Genomic DNA, 20,583 nt, shown 5'->3' on the forward strand with positions numbered 1-20,583 from the left:
AGTTCTTTGCTCCCAATTCACCCAAGGGATCGCAGGCTGATGGATGAGTGTACGTGTGAATGTGTGAATGTGTGCATATGTGCGTGTGCACGCACAGCTGCAACAGTTGGGCAGCAGCTGCAATAGACTTCGATATCATTTTTACCAAAGACAGAGATAAACCGTCCTCCGTCCTTTATTTCCAAGCAGTGCCTCGGCTCCCGCCCCAAATGTGTTCTCCCCCTCTTCCACGACCCCTCAACCCTCCGCACGTGTCCCTCTGGAGTGAGGCCAGGCTGGCTGAGCTGCAGGGAGGATTCCCCCTTTTTTTCCGCAGTGAGAGGCGGATTCCCGGGCCTCTACGGCCCTCCACCCCGTCAGCCGCCCCTTTCTTAGTCACGATCTTCCCCGCCCCTCCCCCCTCCCCCCCCCCCCCCCCCCCCCGCCCCCCCCTGCCCCCCCCCCCCCTGAACGCTCGAAGCTCGGGCCCCGCCCCTCCCAGACACCCAGCCCAGGTTGCTAGGGCCTGGCTGGGCAACCAAACCTGGCCCGCGAGGTGGTGCGGCGCGCGCGTGCGCGCTCAGGCGAGTTTATACAAGGAACGAGCCTTCTTCGGCTTCTGGGGTCCGAGCACGAGCGGCGCGGGCGGGGCGCGCAGGCCCGCGCTCGAGGACGAGCGCTCTCTCCGCATTGGTTTCTATCAGAAGTGGGCGGGGCGAAGGCGGGACCTGGCGGAGTCTTAGAAGCTTCTTCATTGGCCCGAACGGGACGGCCGGGGCGGGCCAGTTAGCAAATTAGGCTGCGCGTTCGCCTCTGCGAGAGGGCGGGGCCGGAGGTTTCCATTAGTTGTCCCTGCCACTGGGAAAGGTAAAGCGGCGACGGCGGCCTCAGGAGCTGTGGGGTCCCCGGCTGGAGGTGGGAGACTCGGCGGGGTGAGTAGTTGCGCCGCCACCCGCCCGTCAGGCCTTCCTGTTCCCACGTTGGCTCCGCGCCACCCAGCTTATCCTGAGAGAGGGGACCCACCCGGTCCCCCCGGGCAGACGTGAGAAGGGGCGGCGGCGCGGGTCTCCTCCAGAACAGGGCGACGCGGCGAGGGCGCCCCAGCCTGGAGTGGCCTCTCTTCAGCGCCCCATTGCGCCAGTGGAAGGGCTTCCCCAGCGAGGGGTTGGGACTGTATTTTGGGGGGTGGGGAGACGGGAGGATGTGAGGAGGGGCGGCGGGTCGAGGCCGCCCGGCGGGGCTCCCCTCGGCAGCGGGTCTGCGGCGTCCCCGCCCCGCCGCCCCCGCGGCGCGAGCTCCCCCGGGCTTGCGGCGAGGGAAGCCCCTTCCCGCCGGCGCCGAGGAGGAGCCTGCGCGCCGGAGCCCCCAGCCCGAGTTCCGAGAGAGTCGGGGACCCGCCGGGGGCTGCGAGCCCGGGGCCGGAGCCCCGGCCCTGCTGACTGACCTTGGCTGCCCGCGAGGGTGGGCGAGTGACCCACCGCCTGCCCCGCGGCTCTTCCAGCTTCCTCCCAACAAGTTTCGGGCGTTGCTATGAAGTTCACCACTGGCATAGTGGGGAGAAGCAGAAATTGGCCCCTTCCCAGACCTTCGTACCCTTTGGACCCTCATAGAAATTAAATCCTAGGGTTTGGAACCATTTCCAAACGAACAGGTCCTGCTCGCGTTGACACGTTTTATGCCCACGTTGGGGGAAAAAAATAACCTGAACGTATTTCTGTGTAAAAAGGCAGATCTTCCTTGAGGTGTTTTTTCTTTTTTTTTTTCCTTCGCTTCACTTGAGTGTTAAAGCCCAGATGCCCGAATAAGAAAAGCCTGACCTTAGTATTTCCACCGTGAGATTAGACGGATGCTGTGATATTTAAGTAGTTGCAGATCAGTGTTCTGTTAACACAATCTATTTTAATTGGCTGAAATTTAGGCTGATTTTAGAAAGTATTGCAGACACAGAATAATTTCTTCCCGTGAATCTGAATTAGGTTTGTTTGGACGTAATGCTTATGTAGTTAATGTAAAATATTACACAAATTAATTTGAGAACATTTGACTAAAACAAGAGACATAAATATGTATAGAATAGGATTATCGTTTTAGGTAACGTTTCCGGCTTGTTCCTTTCTTGCTGTAGGGTTACAAAAGCATCTTTACAGAGGCTATTTGGAATTATATGTGAATGACATTTAGATGTAAATTTGTTTTTAATTTAAGTGTTTTAAAATATTTTATTCATAAAATGTGAAGAACCCGTGTTTACTTGTTTCTGTATGTTTAGTGCGGGGGGGGGTAGTATAATTTTATATTTAACAACCCAATTAGGGTTCATTAATTTTTTTTAAAGGTGTGCCTCTTTTTGAGAACATTGTACTTGAATACCTTAGCAATTCTTTTAATTTCTTTATTAAAAGTACTATTTTAGGTTTCGGCATTTTTGGCTTTGACACTGGAACAGGAGTAAGGAAGCCTGCAGCAGTATTACCAGTTTGACACCACCAGTGGGTGTTTCTGTTGACAAATGCAGAGAAGAGAACATTTGGGAAGGAAATATTTTTTTTGGGGGGGGGGGGGGGTTGGGGGGTGTGGGGGGGGGGGGAGAAGGAGCCAGAAGAAAGAAGCTGCAGAACTAAAGCTGCCAGCACAGAGTATGCTGAGCATTTCACAAGTACAAGGAAACCGAATTAGGATGAAAAAAAAAAAAATTTTTCAGTTTGCCTGTATTAAATAATAGAACTCCAGAAGAGGCATGCTAAATAAAGTTAATCATCCCGAGAGTGTTAAATAATCTACCATTTCAGAGGAGTCTGGAGGGTCTTCAACTGGAGTGTCAAATCTTTTTAAATTGTCTTGTGTTTTAAACATAATACAGTGATTAATTTGGTGTGTGTGTGTATAAGTTTTGTATACTAGTTTTGCTTACTTAGCATGTTTCCTAACCCTCATTTTTTTGGAAACAAAACTTGATATATTAAAAAACATTAGAAATAAACATTCTTTCTTCAGAGAAGATTTCTTTTTTCCTGCTCAGATTTATAATTTAGTCATGATTTAGGGGCTTGTAGAAAGGTTTTTTGTCCCTTATCTCAGGTTTTTGATGTTTACTTAATATGAGTTCCCTGGACTAAATCTGCCATTATTTTCATTGTAATTTTCTTGTAGTCATTTAAATTGGAGTGTGGCATTTACAGTATTCCCCGGGGTTTTAAAAGAAAAGGCTCCCATTGAGGGAAATTGCTGGGCCATCTCGCATAGATGAGTAATAGAAGGTTGACTGATTGCGAATCAGGTCTATTCTGTTCCAAATATGCTGCATGGGGTTAAAGCAGTCATTTAATGAGAACCAGATTTTATATGGTATTTCTACTTTGAAGGTGCAGTGTTGTTCCATTACAAACTGAAATACAGAGGTGGAGAAATTGCTTCAAGTATGCTTTTTCCCCCCAGCCTTGCTTCACCACTGTGTCCAAGAATCTGTGAGAGACTCTCTGTCAACAATAGTTGCATTGTTGGAAATGACAGTGGCTTCTGTTGCAGAAATTTAACCTTTTATTATGATTTGCGTTTCAATTTACTTTGTGATAGAAAATTCAGCTATATCTAAGAATACGGCTATAGGAAATTTGTAAGGAAGTGAACCAAGAAAAATAAGCCTTCTTCAGCGTGTCTGTTAAAAGTTCACCTTTTTTCCCCTTCCATTTTGATAACTTTGGTGGTGATCTCTTTTATTTCTTCTAGGTATTAGAAGGTACACTAGCATAGTACTTTATTTTTGGCAGTAAGTATGGGGATGAGACTTTTTCATGTAATAAATTGATACCAAATAATAAGGCATTTACAACAAATGAATCCACCCACATACACACACACCCAAAATGTAAGGGAAATCTTTTAGGTAACCCTTAACTTTGGTATAAGAATAGCAGATTTTTAAGTATTCAGTTGCTTTCTAAAGTAGAAAAGGCTGTTTATTCAGAATTTGATAGTTTTAGATTCCAAAGTTAGTTTTTTTCTTCTTTCTTTTTTTGTTTCTTTTTTTTTGTTTGTTTGTTTGCAACTTCAAATTCCTTAGTAGAGGAGGAGATAGAATCTCAAAGGTTCTTTATCTTCTGATGTTGTCAATTGGGTCACATATTTCAACTTATGAAAATACTGCAATTAAAAGACTAAATTTAAACTCTTGTTTGGAGGGGTTTGCCAATTTACTTTCTATCTTAAACTCAACATTAGAAATCTTTTGTTGACAATACGTCACTTTTGTGTTTGTATTTAAATTCTTGATAGTTTCTAGAATGTTTCCTTCATATGGAGCAGTGCATGGATGACTGGATTACTCAAAGGTTTGGCCTCATTTCTCATTTGAGTTTGTACATTTACTTCATAATACTGAGACATGAGCTTGGGTGCGATTGTGTCAGTGGGTATGAAAGCTGAGAGTGAGGACTTTCTATGTAAAGAGCCTGGTAACATTTAGAAAATTAGGATTTGGGAATTAACAGAAAATTACTTATTAGGTTAAAAGGACCTAGTGCATTCAGGTCTTTGAAATTGGTTGTCAACATTTGAATTAAGCTCTCAGAAACATTTGTGTTCAAGACAGTTCTAATTAAGGTCAAGTTTTGGGAGTGGTCTCTGTTTTGGGCAGTCTTTATAATAATTAAACTATAATATGCTACTTTTTGAGCCTTACTGAATACCAGATATTTGGTACTGAATACCAAATAATTCATTTGCATGGATAGATGCAAAGTGTGTTTTCACAACACTTGTGTGAGGCAGACGGTTCTCTTCTTTCCCAACACATTTGATCAAATGGGCTCAGAGAGAGAAAATAGTATGCACAGATTACCCAGCTACTCAGCAGCAGAGGCAGAACTACCATCCAAACCGGTCTGACTTGAACCCTTGTTCTTCAAAACCATGCTCTCTCTGCTTCTCTTTAGGAATCTGACTGCCCAAACATATTTTGAGGTCCTACTGTAAAGTCATTCCTGGGGAGGTTCTAGAGGTATAAATATGCCTCCTGGAGTTCACAGGCTACACTGGTAAGGCTGCCTGACCTTTAGTCACATGGGAAGCCGGACTCAGGTCCATCGGCACTGCTAGATAGGACAACTGGAAGTGCACAGTTTTCTAACAGAGTCATTAGTTCATAAATGAAGGTTGTACATGATTATTTACACCCAAAATGAGGTCGTTGTTTCTAATTAACTACTTGGTGTTTCATGTTTCTGCATGTTCCACTGTTAACTTTTGACTGACTTTGATTAAATTTGCTACACTAATGAAGGCGATGAAGATACTCCTTGAATTCAATTTTGTGGTTTTGATGCACTCTAAATGACAGCCATTGCAATTTGCAGATGGGTATCTCTTCTGTAATTGTAATGACTTAAGTGAAATAAAACCTGGAGGTGAATGAAGTTCACAGAGGTGTGTCATTGTTGCTTCTTAATACATAGAAGTTGGGCTCTGACAAAAATGTTCCTACTTGAAAGTAGAATTTTCTGCTACTTAAAGCCTCTTGTGAGTGTGTGTGTGTCGGTTTTAAAACAAGACCCATCATTCAGAGAGCTAAACAGTTGCTTAGCCCAAAGGAATGCTCAGAGGTCTATATGAGGGAGGAAAATGACTTAATGTTTTATTCTGTAATTGATGAGAATCACTTTTGTCACTTATCGAAGTTAGAAGCAGTCTAAATATTGTAGAAACTCAGGGCTAGAAATCATCTTGGCCACAGCAGGACAGTTGTTCTATGAAGATGGGACCTATACGTAAATTCTTGTGGATTTATTTCTTTACCAAGTGTAGGTTTTCAATATTTCTTTTATTTTTATTTATTTTTTTTATTTTATTTTTTTTAACGTTTATTTATTTTTGAGACAGGGAGAGACAGCATGAATGGGGGAGGGTCAGAGAGAGAGGGAGACACAGAATCTGAAACAGGCTCCAGGCTCTGAGCCATCAGCCCAGAGCCTGACGCGGGGCTCGAACTCACGGACCGTGAGATCGTGACCTGGCTGAAGTCGGACGCTTAACCGACTGCGCCACCCAGGCGCCCCTCAATATTTCTTTTAAACAGCATTATTGAGGTATACTTTACATACTATAAAATTTACCTGTTTAAGTGTACCATTCAGTGATTTTTTTGGATAAATTTATGGAGTTGTCTAATCATCACTACAGTCCAATTTTAGAACATTCCATCACCCTAAAAAGAACCCTCCTGCTAAGTGCATTTTAAAAAATCTTACGTACTTGCTTCCACCTAGATCTCTTTATCATCAGACACTGATAAACAAAATGATGTAGATCTTAAAAGATAGGTCTTTTAAAAATATTTTTTTACATATATTACAATTTCTCACTGCTTTTTGTATTTTAAAAAGCTTTTGCCTAGGGGCACCTGGCTGGTCTAGTTGGTGGAGCGGTTGGTGGAGCTTATGGCTCTTGATCTTGGGGTCGTGAGTTCAAGGCCCATGTTGGGTGTAGAGATTGCTTAAATAAATAAGAACTTAAAAGTTTTTGCCTAAACATAATATATAGCAGAATATAAAGGACAATACTGCTAATGGTATTAAATTACCTTGTCTTTGTGGTTTTGATTTGATTTTGTTTTGGTCTTTTTTAAACCAGCAGATAAAACATAATGTTCTTAGTGATATGTTGGAAAAGCAGGAATACGAAATCAAGGTAGGGGTGCCTTGACGGACTCGGTCCATGGAGCATGAGACTCCATCTCGGGGTTGTGAGTTCAAGCCCCAAGGTGGGCATGGAGATTAGTTAAACAAATCAAGGTAAAAGTAATAATAATTGTTGGGCAAGAAAAAAAAATGCCTTTAAGATTTAAGACCATGGGTAAAATAATTGGTTTTCTTGACTTTAAACCAATAACATTGTGCATTTTAGTGTTTGACCTCTAATCCCCCTTGAGAAATTCATGCCAATGATGCATGCCCATCTAGCAGGCTTCATTAAATTCAGGTATTCAAACACATTGTCTCCTTTCTGTGTTTTTTTCAGACTGGATTTTTGTGGGATTTAGACACTTACCCTGCAAGGTACTGTAGCTACAACTGTTTTCCTGCCTGCATCATTTTCTTTTTAGTTACCCTTAAGGGTAGGTGTGGGAGTAAAGCTACCTTGGGAACGAGTTGTACAGTATAGGCTGATCTCCATGCTCCCACTTGCTCTCCTTTGCTCAATGTACTGCATGTGTAGATGGACATTGCTGATAGGATAGCTTGGGGTTATTAGTTTTTGGGTACACATAAGGGAAGAATGCACTGGTTTGGTTGGAAGCTAAGTGTTTTGGAAATTGTGTCTAACTTTCTTTGCTTTTAGATGAATGTTTCTCTATAGAAAGTGACCCTTACAAGTGCCAGGCAGGTAAATCAATAACTCCTTGTGTGGTAGATTGTGTCTGGATTGTTAATAACAGATTGGACACAGCACTGCTCTGATAATAATAGTTTACTGTAAATTCAATCATAACTGGTTTGATATAGGTTTACTTTTTTTTTTTTTTAAACTGTTTAACAGCTATGGCTGTAGGATTCTGTTGTTACTTTGTATCCTTTGTAAGAGAAAGGCCTAATATCAAGCAGTAACTTATGAAGTGCTTTCTGACACTGTAACCTTTTTGATTTAGAGGGAAATAGTGCTTTTGAAAGTAACAACTTTGCTTTCTGGAAGTGAACAAAACATATGGATGAATATTTTTAAAGAGTCCTTTTTTTTTTTTTTTTGTAAGTTGCAATTTTATTTATTTATTTAAAGTTTATTTATTTACATAATTGCTATACCCAACATGGGGCTCAAACTCACAACCCCACGATCTCAGGAGTTGCATGCTCTTCCGACTGAGCCAGCTGGGCGCCCCCTAGGTAAGTTGCGAATTTAGATTTCCATTTTAGATTTTATATTATGCCTAAAGATTAGGTTCTTGGCAGTGTAAGATCATATTGTAATAATCGGATTAAACACACACACATTCACTTGTGGAAGATATGGCAGATAAAAAATGGTGATAAGTAATAGTTGAAGCACAACTTACTGACTTGGCTTTGCCCAATTACCCTGATATTGGCCAAGTGGAAACTTGTTTCCTGATGAATAGAATTTTTCAGAGATTACAAAAGTTGTTTCAGGTGTGACATATCCTAGACTTTATGCACATACCCCTCCTGGTTTGTTAGCCTCTCATAGAATGTATTAACTTTAATTACTAGTATGTATGTATGTGTGTGTGTATATATATGTGTGTGTATGTGTATATATATATATATATATGTACATTTTTTTTTTTTTTTAAAGTACACTCTATGCCCAACGTGGGGCTTGAACTCACAACCCTGAGATCAGGAGTTGCGTGCTCTAGCTACTGAGTCAGCTAGGCACCCTGCTGTTATGTAATTGTTATCAGTAATATTACCACTACAATTTAAGTTTAGCAATTGCAGACAAAAAGAAAGTTCTACTTTTTAAAATTTTTACAAAATGTTTTTATTTATTTTTGAGAGAGACAGAGACAGAATGTGAGTGGGTTAGGGGCAGAGAGAGAGGGAGACACAGAATCCGAAGCAGGATCCAGGCTTTGTCAGCACAGAGCCCAACGCGGGGCTCGAACTCATGAGCTGTGAGATCATGACCTGAGCTGAAGTCGGATGGACACTCAATCTACTGAGCCACCCAGGCGCCCCAAGAAAGTTCTATTTTAATTGTTAATAATTGAAAATAGTTGAGGTAGACAAAATCTAATTTTGTGCAAATTGGTGTTTCCTACTGTATCAATTATTTCTTTTCTTTTTTTAAGTTTTATTTGTTTGAGAGAGACAGAGACACTGAGAGTGGGGGAGGGGCAGAGAGAGGGAGAGAGAGAATCCCAAGCAGGCTCAGTGCCACCGCACATAGCCTGGGGTGGTGCTCAAACTCTTGGAACCAAGAGATCATGACCTGAGCTGAAACCAAGAGTCAGACATTTAATCATCGACTGAGCCACACAGGTGCCTCTCAATTATTTCTTTCTAAAAATAACCCTGTCCTACATCCTGTGGATCTATCCTTCATTTAGCAAATACTTATTGGGTGTCTGCTGTGTACTAAACTATGATAGAGGTTGGATGGAGTGGTAGATAAAAGGTAAGGAGGCCTTGCCCTTAAAGAATTTATAGTCTTGAGTTGGAGTCACAGGGGAAGTATAAGGTACTATGGGATTATGTAACTGGGTAAGGATTGGGATCTGTCCTGGGGGGAGCAGGCAGGAAGCCCACACTGAGGAGTTAACATTTAAGTGAGACCTAAAGGATGAGAAAGACATGGTCTAGTAGGGGAAATAAATTTTCCTGGCAGAAGGTGCAGATGCCCTCAGGCAGGGAGAGAGAGAGGGAGAGGGAGAGGGAGAGGGAGAGGGAGAGACGGAGACGGAGACAGGCTTCTGAAAAACAACCTTTTAAAAAACTGAGAGAAATCCACAATGGCTGGAAAGTAGAGAAGCAGGTGATGAAGCAGAATTAGGCAGGGGCCAGGTCCTGAAGAGGCTTAGTAGGCTGTCTACTGGACTTTTGAGCTTGTCCTAAGGCTCCTGGGAAGCTATTGAAGGTATGATATGAAATGAAATGCTCCTCACACCCAAAACAAAAACCAAGAGTTTTAGTTCAATGGAACCTTGATACTTTACCAAAAAGTCCATAATCTGTGCAAGGTAAAATAATCTTCCCTTATTTCAGTAAAATTTTTGCAATTGCTTCTTTGATTGTCATCTGCGATACTCTTTTCATTGTTTTTGTGGAAATTACCTTTAATTTTTTAAAAGCTCCTTATATCCTTCACCATTCTGTTAACCTTATATAGGGATGTCATTTCTATTTATAACTGAGTTAAATTTTTTTCTGATAGTGTTAGCTCCCTTCCATATTTAAACTTAAAATTTCTCATTGCCCTCTTCCCCTTAATCTGCTCAAGGTATTTACTGTTTTAATGAAATGATTCATTAAATATGAGCATTAAATTTGCTTTATTGTTTAAAAAATTTTTTTAACATTTATTTATTATTGAGAGAGAGAGAGAGAGAGAGACAGAGCAGGAGCAGGGGAGGGGCAGAGAGAGAGGGAGACACAGAATCTGAAGCAGCCTCTAGGCTCTGAGCTGTCCGCACAGAGCTTGAAGCAGGGCTCGAACCCACGAACTGTGAGATCAAGACCTGAGCTGAAGTCAGACGCTTAACAGACTGAGCCACCCAGGCGCCTCTATTCTTTTTTTTTTTTTTTAAATACAATGTCTTAGGTTTAGTTTAATATTTCTCAGCATTTATGCTATTTCATATTTTATGAAATCTCATTTGGACACCTGTAATGTTTTTAGAGAATTTTATTACTATTGTTTAAGAATATGAATATTTGGGAGCACCTGGGTGGCTCTGTCAGTTATGTGTGCTACTCTTGATTTCAGTTCGTCATGATTGTGAGATTGAGCCCTGCATTGGGCTCTGCGCTGACTGCTCACATCCTGCTTGGGATTCTCTCTCTGCCCCTCCCCTGCTCACTCATGCTCCCTCTCTCTCTTTCCCTCTCTCTCTCTCAAAATAAATAAACATTAAAAAGGAAAAAAATAGGATTCTTTGGTCTAAGTACCATTTTTCAAATCTGGTTCACATCCTGTGACCTTTTATATTAAACTGGTCTTTGTTGAGCTTCTTATGTTCAAGTGAGCTTATGTGTATAAAAGTGCTACAAAGGTTTTATTTTACATATGTTGATTTCTTTCTCCTACAGTTAGGTGTCCTTACATGCTCACTTCTTTTTTGGAAATCGTCAGCCATGCTAAATTTTTACTTGTCTTTATGATTAAATAATGAGCATTTATTTAGGTTTTCCTTGGTGTAAAGTTGTTAGTTTGTGCCTGTATAGAATGCTGTTGTGCACTTTCACCATCCATATATACAAAGAATAGCCACAGCATCACTTCCTTCTTCAAGTTTTTCCTTTGAAATTTATTTTGATATAGCCTCTAAATAGCTCACTTTGGCCCTGAGTTCTTAGGCTTTTCTGAACCATTCTGTACGTGCTCTGTGTTTTTTTTCCTTGTTGCTTTAATCACTTTTTTTCTTTTCCTGGTGCTGGTAACGTGAAGTTTGCAGTGGTTTTTGCATTACTTTCTTTGCTTCCTGTTCAGCCCAGGACATTTATTTTAGAGTTGCCTCATTTTAGATTTTAGAGTTTGGAAGTGATGTTTTTATGCTACTGGTTTCTCTACCATTCAAAGTCATTGTTCTTGATTTGGAATTGTGCTTTTGAGTCTGTCCTTCTGCCCACGGTTGGTAAAGTAAGGCCGTATTTGTTTTCGGTTGACTTTAAGATAGGGTGATGATTTGGGTATCTTGGTGTCAGCATCATGGTAGGTGATGGAGATACAAAGCCAGGCTGTGGTGTTGTGCTCTTAAGGAGTTTGTAATCCAGTAGAAGAGGCAGAAAGCCAAGAGGCAGGATGATATGCATGTTCAGATGGAAATACAGGGTGCTGGTACTCTAGGCCAGAAGAGGTGCCCTTAGCGCAGACTTATGGGGACTGGGAAAGGCAGTGATTCTTGAGTGTGAAGAGTCTTAAAGGAGGCCCAGAATGTCAAGTGAAGGGAAGGGGTTTTCCCCTTAGACATGGGTCTGAGAACGAGCATATAAAATTGGGAAAATAACAAGAAGTAACATGGATTTATTTATTGCATGCTTTGTTTTGATGCATTTACTTCATCTACATCCCAGGATCTTGATTTTCTTTATAGCCATCTTTTGACTTTTCACTTTTACATAGGAAAATACTATGTTTTATATATAGGAAATACTGAAACCAGGGATTTAAATAGGAATGGACCTTTGGTAAAATGGATAAACAGATGGTATCCGTTTTCTACTGTAAGCTCCTACAGGCATGGTGTTGAGTTTTTTTTATTTTAAGAGAGAGAGAGTGAGCACATGAGCAGGGGAGAGGGGCAGAGGGAGAGAGAGAGAAAGAGAGAAGAGAGAAGAGAGGAGAGAGAGAGAGAGAGAGAGAGAGAGAGAATGAATCTTATGCAGCCCCCATAGTCAGCTCAGAGCCTGTCGCGGGGCCTGATCCCGTGACCGTGGCTTCACACACCTCCAGATTATTGCTCATGTCTCTCAGATTGGGAGACTGATTTTATTTATTTTTTTGAAGTTATCTCTATGCCCAACATGGAGCTTGAACTCACCACCCTGAGACCCCAAGATCAAGACTGGCATTCTCTACTGACTAAGCCAGCCAGGCACCCTGGGAGGCTGGTTTTAAATGTATTCCCATAGCGGGGTGCCTGGGTGGCTCAGTGGCTTAAGAGTCTGATTTTGGCTCAGGTCATGATCTCAGAGTTGGTGAGTTTGAGTCCTGTGTCGGGCTTTCTGCTGGTGGAGAGCCTGCTTCAGATCCTGTGTCACCCTCTCTGCCTCTCCCCCACTTGCACGTGTGCTTGCTGTCTCTCCCAAAAATAAATAAAAACATAAAAACAAACAAATAAATAAATGTGTTCCCATAGGGAGATAAAAATATGTGCCTTACAGAAAGGCCCTCTAGGGATGCAATGACTTCATCAAGGAATTCACTATACAATATTAGCTGGTTAATTAGATGAAGAGTTTTGTTTTTGTTTTTATTTTTTAGTTTTTTAAACATAACTTTAAAAAACAAGTTGATTTATTTCTGAGTAATCTGTACACCCATGTGGGGCTCCAACTCCTGACTCTGAGATCAAGAGTCACATGCTCTTCTGACTGAGCTACCCAGGTGCTCTTGTTTTTGTTTTTAAAGCATGCTGTCATAGACTTTTATTTACTGTCTCTGTCTACATTTTGGTAATTTCTTGTAATCTGGGTCCCACCTGCTCAGAAAACTCACATCCCCAGTCTGTTTTACAGGTAGGATACGGGCTTCTGACCTAGGTTAGGACAGTCATTTTAGACAGAGTGAGACTTGTATATGGAAGTGAGCCTTGTGAGGTGGCCATCATGTGTAGTTGAATTGATGGTCTAGTGATCATATTGACAGAGATGTTTTGATTTTTTTTTAAAGTTTTATTTATTTAATCTCTACACCCAAAATGAGTCCCAAACTCACAACCCCAAGGTCAAGAATAGCCATACTCTTCCTACTCACCTAACTAGGTATCCCCTGATTTTTTTTTTTTTTTTTTTTTTTTTTTTTTTTTAAAGTAGTGGCAATTGCAGAGCTTATGGAATTCAGTCTCAAGTGATTTTGGTGCTGAGTAGTGACAATAGATTTTTTTTGAGGGGAGGGTATTTATCTTCTGATATTTTCTGATCATGTGGGATTTGTGGTTAGATGTCTTATATTAATTTTGGAATATTTTCAGCCATTATCTCTTCAAATATTTCTTCTCTCCCATTCTCCCATTTCTGTGATTCCGTTTATCAATATGTTAGAAACTTTGATATTTTCCCCCAGCTCTTGAATGTTTTTGTTTGGTTTTTCACTCTGTTTTCTCTCAGTGTTTCGGTTGGGGTAATTTCTGCTAATTTTCAAGTGCATGGATTCTTTGCTTGGCTGAGTTGAGTCTAGTGAAGAGCCTGTTGAAGGAACAACTCTTCATTTCTTTTAACTGTGTTTTTCATTTTTAGCACTTTTGTTTGCTTCTTACAGTTTCCATCTCTGGTGTGAATTACCCCTGATTTTGCATGTTGTTCTCTTTTACGTTAGAGCTGTAAACATGTTACCCATAATATTTTAAATTTCATTGTGGATATTTCCAAAATGTAATTCTGTATGTAGATCTGATATGTTCTTTGTCTTTTCTGAGTGTTGTTTTTTCTTTGCCTTTTCTTATGCCTCGTGATTTGTTTTCCTTGTTGCAAGCCTGATTTATTTTGTAGAGCAGTAAAGACTGAGGTACATAACTTTTATGTCTGTAAATGGGCATATCTTTCCTGTGCTAGGCCTTTGGTGTAGGGATTTGAGTTAGTCTAGTTAGGATTTGGGCTGGGTTTGAGTCTGATTGTTGCTATGGTTACCCTTAGTGTACCTCAGGCTTCAGATTCTTGGTAGAGACAGTTTATGATTAGGGTGGGAGTTGGTTTATTTTGACTTTCAGGTGTTCCTTTTGAACTGTGGTTTAGGGAGGGTCTCTTTATATGCCCTGTTCTTCTGTCCCTCTGCCAGTAGTAGTCTTTCCTTTACTAGAAGTTGGTCATTGGAAGTTGGTTAGCTTGGAGGTGGGGAGTGATGGTGGGGTGTCATCTTTTGTTCTGGTTAAACCTCAGGTTTAGGCTTGCATCAGTGTCCCACAGTCTTGCCCCACCCTTAGCTGCATTGAGTTTTTACCAATGCTGTAAGGGTAGAAGCACTTATTTGCCTTGATGAGGGATTTTCTTCCTTCGTGGAGATAGGGAGAGAAGGATCTGGGTGTTTTCTTGCTTCTGAGGCACAGCTGCATTTCCCTTCCCCCAGGTCTGCATCACAATGGGTGTCCTCAGTGCCCTTTACTCTCTGTGAGTGTCTGGTGGGGTTGGTGGAGGAAGATCCTGCTGAAGGTTGGGGTCTCCCCAATTTCTGTGACCCCCTCAGTGATTTCACACTGTCCCTTCAGCTAAGCCACATCGGGTTTTTATCAACTTGCCAATTATTCTAGCTGCGCTCTTCTTATCAGTGTCCAGTTGCAGTCTACCCCAGGTGAGCACAAGGTTGTCTCCTGTCTCCTTGCAGGTACTGTCTCCCGAGATTTTGAGCCAGTTGGTTGTTCTCCGATGGGTTTAAAAAAAGTTACGAATTTGAAATTAGTCCAGATATTTTTCATTGTAGGGGTGGGCAGCTGTATTCCTTCCAGCTTTCTTATTCTGGGGTGGAAGACAAGTTTGGTTACCCTTAAAATTTTAACATGCACATTTAACTAAGTCTAAACTTAATTATTATCCCTAACCTCCTGAATAAGGCAAAGATTTTAGAATGGCTTACCTTTTAACCCCCATCCCCTCTTCCATGTTAGTTATTTATACCTTAGTTTTGCTTAAGTCACCTTAAGCCTATATAAAAATAGTGAATGTTTACTCATCAACATGTGTTCCAAATTTCTTTCTTTTACCATTCTTCACCCCATTTCTTCATTGTGGGCTCAGTTTCCTTTTTCAAAAAGAATGTTTTGTGTAGTTCTTTCACTAAAGGCCTGTTAGTAACTTGATCTTTGTATTTCTGAAAATCTTGACTTCACTTTTTCTCTTGAATGATTGTTGAGCTGGATACAGAATTTATGTTGATACTTATTTTCCCTCAGCACTTTGATGTTATTATCTTGTGTTTTGACAAGTCTTGTTAATGAGAAGTCTTTAGTCAGTTCAGGTATAATTTTTTTGTATGTAGGTAATTATCTTTTCCCTTGGGATACCTGTAAGATTTTGCTCTTTGTTTTTGATCTGCTGTTTTTTTCTGATCTTTCTACCTGTGGATTTGTTTTTATTCTGCTTTTATTTGGCATACTCCATCAGTCTGAAGACTCCTGATGCCTTCAGTTATTAAAAAAAAAAAACAAAAACTTAGACTTTAGCTTTTAAATTCTTGCTTCCCATTTTCCATTTCTAGAACTATTTAGATAATGTGTTGTATCTTTTCATTGTATCCTCCCTGTTGCTTAAATTTGCTTTAGTGTTTTCCTTTTTTAAATTTCTGGGTGATTTCCTGACACCCATCTTGCAATTGACTAATTTCTCTTTACCTGTGTCTAGTCATTTGGTTAAACCATTACTTGAGAATTTTCATTAAAAACACTTGGCTATTTTTTTTAAATATAAAAATTACTGTGTTTGTACAAGTCTACTTTTAGATTTTCATAAGAGCATTTTCTTGTTATTTCTTTGAACATTTGAAAATATAATTATGTTTGTCTCCTTTGGATTGTTGTAGTTCTTGAGGAGTGAGATCTCTGATTTGTTTGCCCGCTTTCCCTCTAAGTTTTGCTTGTCAGAGTTTGCTACATTTGACACTTTGGGGATTATTTGCTTGTTCCTGGCTTGTGGGATGCTTCTTTTGAGTGGTTTTGCATTTGTCTCTGATGGGACTCTTTGGGGTCACTGTTCCAGGAGAGTTTTCCAACTATTCTGAGACAGATTTCTGAAATCCAGAGAGTGGTGTGAACTGGACTCCCTGTCTGTGGTGGAGCAAAGACTTGGGTTTTCCCTTTTGCTTTGGTCATTCCTACAACACACAGCCCTAGGCTTCTGTGTGTAAGTTTTCTTTTTGCTTTCTTTAAAAAAGGTAAAAAAAAATATTTATTTATTTTTGAGAGTGAAAGGAGAGGAGTGCATGCATGCCTGCGTGGGGAAAGGGCAGAGAAAGAGGGGGACAGAAGATCTGAAGCAGGTTCTGTGCTGACAGCAGAGACCCGATGCAGGGCTCAAACTCATGAACTGTGAGATGATGACCTGAGCCGAAGTTGGACTCTTAACTGAGCCACCCAGGCGCCCCTCTTTTTTTCTTATACATCCAAGGATAGCCCTTGGTATCTCTTGACTTTATGCTGGTGGTTCACTTCCATCTTCTTTCCCATGCACAGACTTTAGGGATAATCTCTGGTTTCCTGGTCCCGATTAATCATTTGAGTTTGTAGCCATTGGTTTAGACAGCAGGAGTGAGCAGGTCTTTGTCTTGTGACAAGGAAGAGAAAGGTCTTTGTCCTATGTTAAGGAAGAATCTCATTTAATAAGCTCTTGTTTATGCAGCCACTCCTTTCTATTCTGGTCTCCCTGTTGGTCAGGAAATAGTTCGTCCAGGTAAGAACTAGGAAGTAATTGCAACCACAGGCATCCTCTAAGTTGAATAGATTATTCACCAGAAGTGCATTTATACATTGGTTGTGTAGAACAGTTCATATTCTCTGATAGGAACTATGCATGTTATTTTAAAAAATGGGTTAGTTTCCCAGGTAACCCTTAGGAGTCTGTTCTTTTCATGATGTAGTTGAAATTCACATAGACATGTGAGCTCTTTGGGATTGTAGTCAGTATGTAGTAGGTGATTTTTGTGGGGAGGTGCATTTTAACATTCTCAGTGAGAGAGGGGAGTCTGGTAGTTACCAACCTGATTTGGTCTTCTCTGGTTGTGACCTGCCAGCTACCAGTGCCTGTTAATTGTTACAAATTCTGACCACTGGGGGCTCCTGGGTGGCTCACTTGGTGAAGCGTTCAAATTCTGCTCAGGTTGTGATTGCGTCATGATCTCATGGTTCATGAGTTCGAGCCCCACATCGGGCTTTCTGCTGTCAGCACGGAGCCCCACTTCAGGTCCTCTGTCTACCTCTCTCTGCTGCTCCCCTGCCTATGTGCATGCACATGCTATTTCTCTCAAAAATAAATGAACATTAAAAAAAAAAAGTCTGGCCACTGTTCTCAAACTTGCCACCAAATCATCTCCTTTCCTACTCAGCACACAACCTTGCCTCTGCACCACTGAGAATATTGAGAGCCCTTTGGCAGATTTTCTGCAGCTTCTGGCTCCATCTACAAATTTCTCAGTCCCTCTCTCTCCAGAGCTGTTGTTTTCCTCCTGTCTCAGAAGATGAGGTGCTTCTGTTCTTCCAGGCCAGTCCCTTGCCTGGTGCCCTCTGCTTCAGTGCTGCTGCTTTAGCAGTGTTTTTCCATCAGTTATTCCCCCTCTTCCTCCTCATCCTATATCCCTGTAGCTCTCAACCATGGGCCTTTTTGCTCCACAGGGGACATTTTGCAATGCCTGAAGACATTTTTGGTTGTCACAACTTGGGGTGGGGGTGATGGTATGTATGCTCCTAGCATCTGGTGGGCGGAGGCCAGGGATGCTGCTAAACATCTTACAGTGCACAGCACAGCCTCCTCCCCCCCTCCCCGCCCCCTCAGCAAAGAACTTATCTGTTCTAAAATGTTGTTGGTAGTGCTGAAGTTGAGTAACCTTGTTACATCCTTAGTCTCGCTTTTTGACTTCTTTGTTTTACTCTGATCTTATTCCTAAGGTTCTTGTCTTCGAAAACCCTCCCTAAACTGCTTAGGTCCCCTCCCCATTCCTATCTACCTAATCTTCTCCCCTTCTCCAGACTTCTGAGAGGGTGGTCTGTATGTAGTCTATCCATTTCTCATTCACTTCTCAAACTTCAGCTCTTGCTCTGTGACTTCCCAGTCTCAACGCTGTTTAAACTGTTTTTGCTGAGATCACCTGTGATCTCTTGTGTGCTCCATTTAGTAGATTCATTCAGTTCCAATTTTACTTGACATTTCTGTTGCACCTGACACCGTTAATCACTATCTCCTTGAAGCAGTGTGTTCCCTTGGTGTCTGTGTTCTCCATGTCCTACTCTTACATTTCTTTGTCTACAAGCTCTGTTGGCTTGTCCCAGTCCAGTTACTCCTTACATACTGTTGTTACCTGGGTTTGACTTCTTGGCCAAGTGTAATCATAGGTCATTATCTCAATTACATCCAGAGTTTCACTTTGACTTATATGCAGGTGTTTTTCTAAATTCCTCCCCCATTTTTCCCTACAAGCTTCAGACTCCTTCTTAATGACCTTCTGGAAATCTACACCTCAGCATTCTTACAGGTACCTTGTACTGAACATGTTTAATGTGAAGTACAGCATCCTTTCCTTGAACTTGTCCTCCTTAATTGAAGAAAAAAGTCTCTTACTGGTTCCATCGTCCACTTAGTCTCCTAAGGTGGTTAGCTGGGTCTTGTCAAACTCCGGATACATTATCTAGAGTTGCTAATATGATACAAAATGTGATTATGATCATATCACTGATCTGCTTGAAAGCCTGCAACTGTGCTCTCTTGCTGACAGAAGGAGAAAGGATAGACTCAATTCCCTTATATGGCTTGTCAGGTTCTCTTTGGTATGTTCTCTGCCTACCTACCTCTCCAGCCTCACATCCTTTCCCTGTCAGCCTCAAACACTATGCTCTGACAGGGAGAGCTCCCCATAAAATTCTGTTTCAAATGTGCTGTCTTTGCTTGTGCTCTCTCCTTTGCCTGGAACGCAGTGGTTTTCTGTAGAGTTGCTACCTCTGTGGATGGTGGGATTCCCTATTCCTCATGGAAGCTACAGTTAATTGGCACCTTTCCCCACTTCACTGGCCTCAATGTTATTGAATATTCTTTGTCTGAACTATGATTTTGGAGGTCCAGGACTGGGTAAATGGTGGCATTAGTCTCGCAGAAAGAGGACAGGGAATGGGTACGGGTAGTTTTTACAGCTTTTCAATTATGTGATTACTATTAAGCCATTTCTTTTCTTAGTCCCTGCTACCTGTAGTTTTATTATCTTTCAAGGATTCTTCTGGAAAAATGTATCTTTTGGAGGAGATATCTTTTATTGTCCTACACGAAGATGTGGGTGTTTCAGCTCTACTGGGCTTTGCCACCCATTCAAAAAAATTTTTTTTAAAGTAGGCTCCACATGCAGTGTGGGGCTTGAACTCACTATCCTGAGATTAAGAATGGCATGCTTTGCAACTGAGTCAGGCAGGTGCCCTTGCCACCTGTAAAATCTTAACCTGCTGCCTTGTAGCTCCTTAGAATTCCTCACTGATTTGCCTGCTGGGGGTACTTCCTGCATTCCCAGGGCCAGGGCTGCTCTGGGGTTTTGTTTTGTCCCCCCCTCCCCCTTATTTAAGTGGATTTTAGTGTAGAAGGAAAGGTAAACATGTGTTTGGTCAGCCATTTTGTAGCAGAACTTCACTACTCTGTACCTCATGTGGTTTCTCCTTTTTTTCCTCTATTGTAGACATCATGGCAAAGAATCTCTTTTATTATTAAATTTTATTTATTTGCAAAGAATGTCTTTTATTTTTGAAAAAATTTTTAAGTTTATTTATTTTGACAGAGAGAGTGAGAGTAAGTGGGGGAGGAGCAGAGAGAGAGAGAGAGAGGGAGGGGGAGAGAGAATCCTAAGCAGGGTCTTCATTGTTAGCGTGGAGCCCGTCGTGGGGCCTGAACTCACTAAGTGTAAGATCATGACCTGAGCCGAAATCAAGAGTTAGACGCTTAACTGAGCCATCCAGGGGCCCCAAGAATGTCTTTTAAAGTGAATCCTTACATGTATCTTTGATCATGTTCTTAGGACACTAGTCGTAGATATCCCTTGAGAATCACTGGGGGTGGTGATAGATAACACTGACGAGATTGTGCCATACCTGTGAAGGTTGTGAAGCAAACACTGCTGAGTCACCTAAAGGAAAGGTTGCCAGTTAAAAATGTTTACTATTTTGGCCAATGTGATCAAATGGTTTCTCCTTATTGTTTATCGTTGGATTTAAAAAAAAAATACTTATAAGATTGAACATTTTACAAAATTTATTTATTGGCCATTTGTACTTTGTACATTTTCTTTTCGTGTTAAAGGCTTAAAAAAAATTCTTTGTAGGGTTGACTCATTTCTTTGCTTTTAACATGAAATAAGCAAACACTACCAAATGTAAGATCCATTGCTCTTTCTTTCTTTAAAATGTTTATTTATTTGGGGTGCCTGGGTGGCTCAGTTGGTTAAACATCAACTTCGGCTCAGGTCATGATCTCACATCTCATGAGTTCGACCCCGGTGTCGGGCTCTGTGCTGACAGCTCAGAGCCTGTAGCCTGCTTTAGAT

General features: G+C 41.3%; 1 protein-coding gene across 2 annotated transcripts in view; it reads left to right on the plus strand.

Annotated features, from left to right (window-relative positions):
- Window positions 1–811: 811 nt before the first annotated feature.
- CDKL5 (cyclin dependent kinase like 5) overlaps window positions 812–20,583 on the plus strand; it is a 198,762-nt gene continuing 178,990 nt past the window's right edge. The window contains exon 1 of one of the 2 annotated variants that reach the window (XM_049643537.1): window positions 812–911. The gene's annotated coding sequence lies outside the window, so the exon portion shown is untranslated. Of the gene's footprint in view, window positions 912–14,008; window positions 14,656–20,583 lie in introns of those variants that run through there. The other variant, XM_049643538.1, reaches the window with a different exon arrangement.

The sequence above is a fragment of the Panthera uncia genome, chromosome X (genome assembly GCF_023721935.1).
Source record: "Panthera uncia isolate 11264 chromosome X, Puncia_PCG_1.0, whole genome shotgun sequence".
Lineage (NCBI taxonomy): Eukaryota > Metazoa > Chordata > Mammalia > Carnivora > Felidae > Panthera > Panthera uncia.